Source organism: Littorina saxatilis, linkage group LG9 (genome assembly GCF_037325665.1).
Source record: "Littorina saxatilis isolate snail1 linkage group LG9, US_GU_Lsax_2.0, whole genome shotgun sequence".
Lineage (NCBI taxonomy): Eukaryota > Metazoa > Mollusca > Gastropoda > Littorinimorpha > Littorinidae > Littorina > Littorina saxatilis.
This window is the reverse complement of record NC_090253.1, coordinates 62,862,997-62,869,107: the sequence shown is the minus strand read 5'-3', so window position 1 is coordinate 62,869,107 and position 6,111 is coordinate 62,862,997.

Here is a 6,111-nt window from a genome sequence, read left to right as displayed (position 1 = left end):
AAATACATGTTTTACTCACTCTAGCCACCCCCTGTTTATAAAGACCGGGTACGTTGGGTTGTTTCCCTGTACGTGTAGTCCTCATAAGCAGGATCGACTGTATTATCTCCCACCTGACCTCCGTGTCCGGCCGTTGACCAGCCAGTGTGTCCCCCTCCCTTCCATTCCCCCCCTCCCCCTCCTTCCCTCCCTTTTATTCCTCCCCTTTTGTGCGGCATCCTTGGCTTTTTTCATCCCTTTGCCGTGTCGGACAGGTGTATCGACCTACCGACCCCCCCCCCCCCCCCCCACCCCTCACCTCCCGTGTGACCTCCATTACTCACGGCCACAGCAAGATGTACAGTATTGTCGTTTGTGTTTCCCTCCGTCTTCCCTGTCCCCTCGCACAATGCTATGGTTGGCACACACGGTCAAAATCACCCATAATAATTATTTGGCCTTTCAGAAACCAAGGGAGGGAAGCGCTCTGAATAAACACGACATGCGCAACAAAAGTAAGTGAGAGGTATTCGTAACCAGCCTCCTTGCGTCTGAGAAAATAATGAGTATAAATGTGTGTGTTTGTGTATGCTTGTGAGCGGGCGTGTGCGGGTCGCATGCGTGTATGCATGCCGCGTGCCGGTGCGTATGTGCATATGTGTGTGTGGGGGGAGGGGGTTGTGCGCATGTGTTCGATCAGTTGTGTGTGTGTCAGTGTGTGTGTGTGTGTGTGTGTGTGTGTGTGTGTGTGTGTGTGTGTGTGTGTGTTTGATGAAGATAAAGCCACATCTTTATTTGTTTACTGTTGACCCTTTCTGCCAACCATGAGTGCAGCCACTCGTGTCGTCCAGCCAGCTTCCCGGCGGACACAGATAGCTTGGGTGGAGGATAAACGGCAACGGGTCTGTCTGTGACCCCCACCTACAGAACACACAGATGATGGCTTGTCAGTGGCCGACAGGTGTCCAACCGTTTTTACGTTTAGCTACAACATGCCATGTCAGTCTCGGGTTGCAATCAACATAGCTGAGCGCTGACCCCAAGTCACAAAGCAGGCCCGGGCGAGGAGGGGGGGGGGGGTGGCTTTGGGGCCTCAAGCCCCCTCCCCCGCTCAGTTTTGTTTTAAAAACCGTTGCATATTATTGATATGTTATTTTCATGCCAGAAAATATTAACATAAAAAAGTTAAAATTGCTTCCCCTACAAAAGGGGGGAAAAACCCACAGATTGAGCAATTCCTAGGGGGGTCATGCCCGCGGACCCCCCAAGGAATCTCGGTCGCTTCGCTCCCTGTACTTAGCCCACCACCCCCCACCATAACAAACAAACTGATCCGACCAAGCAAAGGTCTTTCACACCGTCTAAAATAGAAACAGCCAACGCGCGTTATAAAAATATAAGAAAAGAAAAAAGAAAAAAAAAAACAGCCCACTGTGCCGCAACTCAATCTGCCGCAATCGAATCTATTGCAGCCCAGTCCATAGCATGATTGTTTAGTTAGAATACACGATGTTCGGAAATAACTCTGTCATGTTCCTATGGGTTGTGAAAGAGGGGGCCGGGGCAATTCTTGCTTTTAGTGAGTTAAAGGGGACTTTCCTACGTGACTTAATAGGCTAGTCACTAACGAGGGGCGTTTCTGAAACACGTGTACAAAGAGAACCTTAGTAGAAAGCTTGCCTCACTAACAACAAGAGCCGTATGCACTCTTTTACGAGTTATTTCCCGAGTTAGTCTATTTGTATTGTATTGTTATGGGGGCGAGGACGCCCCCATTCTATACGGATAGTTTCGAGGTTGACCATGGGCAGCGCCATTTTGTTGTGAAATACGTCATCAGTTTGTGTACACAGGAAGTTGTGACATCCGTCACCCTATGGGAGGGGTGACGTCAAAATTGTTCATCTGTAGAAAGTTGTGAAATCCGTCACCCTATGGGAGGGGTGACGTCAAAATTGGTCATCACAGAGTTTGTGTAACACAGGAAGTTGTGAAATACGTCACCCTATGGGAGGGGTGACGTCAAAATTGTTCAACAAAAACATGATATGTCGCTTTGTGCAGGGTCAACTGCAACAAACTCAAACCGAGCCATTCATACCTATCTGTATTTGAGTGACTTATATACCCGACATTTTTATTTCTTATTTTTAGCACAGGTGTAGGAAAAATCATGAACCAAAATGTTATTTATTTTCTAATTTAACATTTTTTTTACAAATATGACCATGGTCTTTTAAACATACAGTGACATTAAACATTGTTATGTTAAAAAAAAGAAAAAAGAAAAAAAGCTTTTGTGCACAAATCAGAAAATACATTGTACATTTTACCTACAGGCCAAACCGTGAGTGTCTGTGGCAAAGCCCGACCCAGGAAATTGCACTGATCTAAATTGTCAAGAACAGGCGCTTGCATTTGGATGTGTCCAATGATAGTAGGTTTGGTTGTGATCAATCAGAATAATGTAGGAATAAAAATGTATGACAGTTTAGTATGATGACATGTAATTCACATATGCTGAAATATGATATTATACATCATGTAATATTATTATGGCTGTTGCCATGACCATGAAACCCAACAAAGGTTTAATGTAATGTAATTCAAAATACCAAAACCGAGCACCTATTAATCTCGTCTTTGCGCGTGAAGATTGAGGCCGTCTGCCAGTAGCGGTTAGGTCATACAGTGGAACCCCTCTCTAGCGACCTTTAAAATGTTGACAAAAATCGGTCCTTGTGGAGGGGGGTCCTTACAGAGGGAGGGGGGCGGAGTCAGGGGGCCACAAAGAAAGTCAGATTTAAAAAAAAAAGAAAACAGAGAAGTTTGAGTTGCTGACGACCGTTCCCTCTGAAAGCAAACTGCTTCGATTTCATGTTTGTCCTTGGTGTCCACCAGTTCTGGTGCATGTACTACCCTGGCCAAGTTTCCTCTCAAGACATCAAAGAGACCGCCCCAGTATACTCTACAGCCTCTGGGCGAACCACCTCTCATAGCTAAAACTGGGTCAATGACCCCTGGGAAGAAGGTCAGTGTCTATAAAATTTTACTCCTAGGCCTGCGGCCAGGGGGGGGGGGGGAGTATACCGGTACCATTTGAGAATCAGACCAAATGAGAATTGAACCATTTGAGAACATCCTTTTTTTTCAATCACTACATCGAAGGCCTGCGGCCCGGGGTTCACATGGGTTGGTTTGTTTGTTTGTTTCAAACCCACACCCATATACACACATTTCCCATTTAAACCATTTGTCGGCCCCCTGTCGATATTTATCGACTAAGTTCCTTGTATTGAATCGTATCGTATCGTATCGTATCGTATCGTATCGTATCGTATCGTATCGTATCGTATCGTATTGTATCGTATTGTATTGTATTGTATTGTATTGTATCGTATCGTATCGTATCGTATCGTATTGTATCGCATCGCATCGCATCGCATCGCATTGCATTGTATTGTATTTGTATTGTATTACACAATGTGAAAGAGGAACACAGGTATTGTATTGTATGGCATTGCAAGGTATTATATTGTGTTGTATTGTGTTGTATTGTGTTGTATTGTATTGTATTGTATTGTATTGTATCGTATCGTATCGTATCGTATCGTATCGTATCGCATTGCATTGCATTGTATTATATTGTATTGTATTGTATTGTATTGTATTGTACTGGCCCACTGAAAGGAAGACGCCACAAAATAGCGCATGTTTCTCCAGTTGACTCCCTTGTGCGCAGAAAATAACCAATGAAATAGCACATCGCCGCAGTAATAGAGGTTCTGAAGATGGGGGTGGTACTGGTCGTACAGGCAACAAAGAAATAATGGCGGATGTGACTCCAGTTGCCTCCCCTGTGAACAGGAAGGGACTAATGAAATACGAGGGATTAGCAACACCACATCCGGGTAATGGAGGTTGTGTCAAGTTGATGGGGAGAGATTAAGATGGCGGTGACAGTGGTGGTGGAGGTGGTGGTAAAACATGGCTCGATCGGGCAGACCGTGCCGAGAAAGTCGGTCAGTCAATCGTGGTGCTACTGTGACCTTGGCGAGTGAAGAGGCTCTGGGACAGGTAGCAATTAAGGGATTGCTTTAATCAGTGATGCGGCCACGAAGAACTCCGAATTTTTAAAGTAGGCGGAACAGGTTGCCAGACATGTGTCTGTCTGTCTGTCTTACTGTCTGAGTGTCGGTTTGCCTGTCTGCCTGTCTCCTTTCCTCTCTGCCTGCCTGTCTGTCTTGATATCTGTCTGTCTAGCTGTCTGTCTGTCTGTCTGTGTAGCTGTCTGTCTGTCTGTCTTGATATCTGTCTGTCTAGCTGTCTGTCTGTCTGTCTGTCTGTGTAGCTGTCTGTCTGTCTGTCTGTCTGCCTGTCTGTCTTGATATCTGTCTGTCTCTGTCTGTCTGTCTGTACATCTGTCTGTCTGTACATCTGTCTGTCTGTCTCTGTCTGCATGTCTGTACATCTGTCTGTCTGTACATCTGTCTGTCTGTACATCTGTCTGTGTAGCTGTCTGTCTGTCTGTCTTGATATCTGTCTGTCTAGCTGTCTGTCTGTCTGTCTGTCTGTGTAGCTGTCTGTCTGTCTGTCTGTCTGTACATCTGTCTGTCTGTCTAGCTGGCTAGCTGTCTGTCTGTATGTCTGTCTGTCTAGCTGTCTGTCTGTCTGTCTGTCTGCCTGTCTGTCTTGATATCTGTCTGTCTAGCTGTCTGTCTGTCTGTCTGTCTGTGTAGCTGTCTGTCTGTCTGTCTGTCTGTACATCTGTCTGTCTGCCTGTCTGTGTAGCTGTCTGTCTGTCTGTCTGTCTGTACATCTGTCTGTCTGTCTGTCTGTGTAGCTGTCTGTCTGTCTGTCTGCCTGTCTGTCTTGATATCTGTCTGTCTAGCTGTCTGTCTGTCTGCCTGTCTGTCTGCCTGCCTGTATGTTGGTATGTCTGTCTGTCTGTCTGTCTGTGTAGCTGTCTGTCTGTCTGTCTGTCTGTCTGTCTGTACATCTGTCTGTCTGCCTGTCTGTCTGCCTGCCTGTATGTTGGTATGTCTGTCTGTCTGTGTAGCTGTCTGTCTGTCTGTCTGTCTGTCTGGTTCATTCTCTATGTCTGTCTGTTTGTCGGTCAGTTTATCGCCGGCTCACACAGCCTGAGTGTCGGAAGGGCAATGTAATCCAACAGTAAACACGGTGATTCTAGCGATCCACGATTTCTACATTTTTAAAGTTCATACATCTTGGTTGGTATCAACTTCAAGTCTCTATTTAGGTTGTTTCCAATTTTCTGCAGTTCTTGAAGTTTACCATCTTACCTGGTTTTAAGTATCTTTTTTTAATATTTTTTTTAAGAAACCAAAGACAAACTTGATCTAACAAGGTTTTGTGTGTGTGTGTGTGTGTGTGTGTGTGTGTGTCAGTGTGTGTGTGTGCGTGCGTGTGTGCGTGCGTGCGTTTGTGTGTGTGTGTGTACTGTTGGCTTGAACGGGAAATTACGGATGTTGCAGATGCTGTTTTGGTCATGGACACACACAGACACGCGCGCACACACACACACACACGGCACAGACACACAAACACACACACACGCGCGCGCGCGCACGCACACACACACTCACACACACACACACACACACACACACACACGCGGCGCGCGCGCACGCGCGTACAACGTTGTCCCAGAGACACTTGTTAGATTAAGTTTTTCTAGGGCTGAAGGGGGAGAAGATCGTATTGTGACCTGTGTGTGACCTTGAGAGGGCAGCGGCCGGACAGTCGGGGTCAGATATGTGTAGTTACATGTACGAGGACCATGAACCTGAGGCGAGGGGTGCGCAGTGGTCAAACCCTTGAGGTCAAATCTGCTTAGTAATGGAACGTGAACCTGACTGGTGGTGGTGGTGGTAGCGGTGGGGGAGGGGGTGGTGTAGCAGTGAAGAAAAAGGGAAGGGGTGTGGGAGAGGTGAACGTGAGGCGGTGTGTGAACCAAAACAGTCTGATTTCAGTGCACACACACACACACGCACGCACGCGCACACACACACGCACGCACGCGCACACACGCACGCACCACAAACAAACAAACACACACACACACACACACACACACACACACACACACACACACACACACAGCCTCAGTGG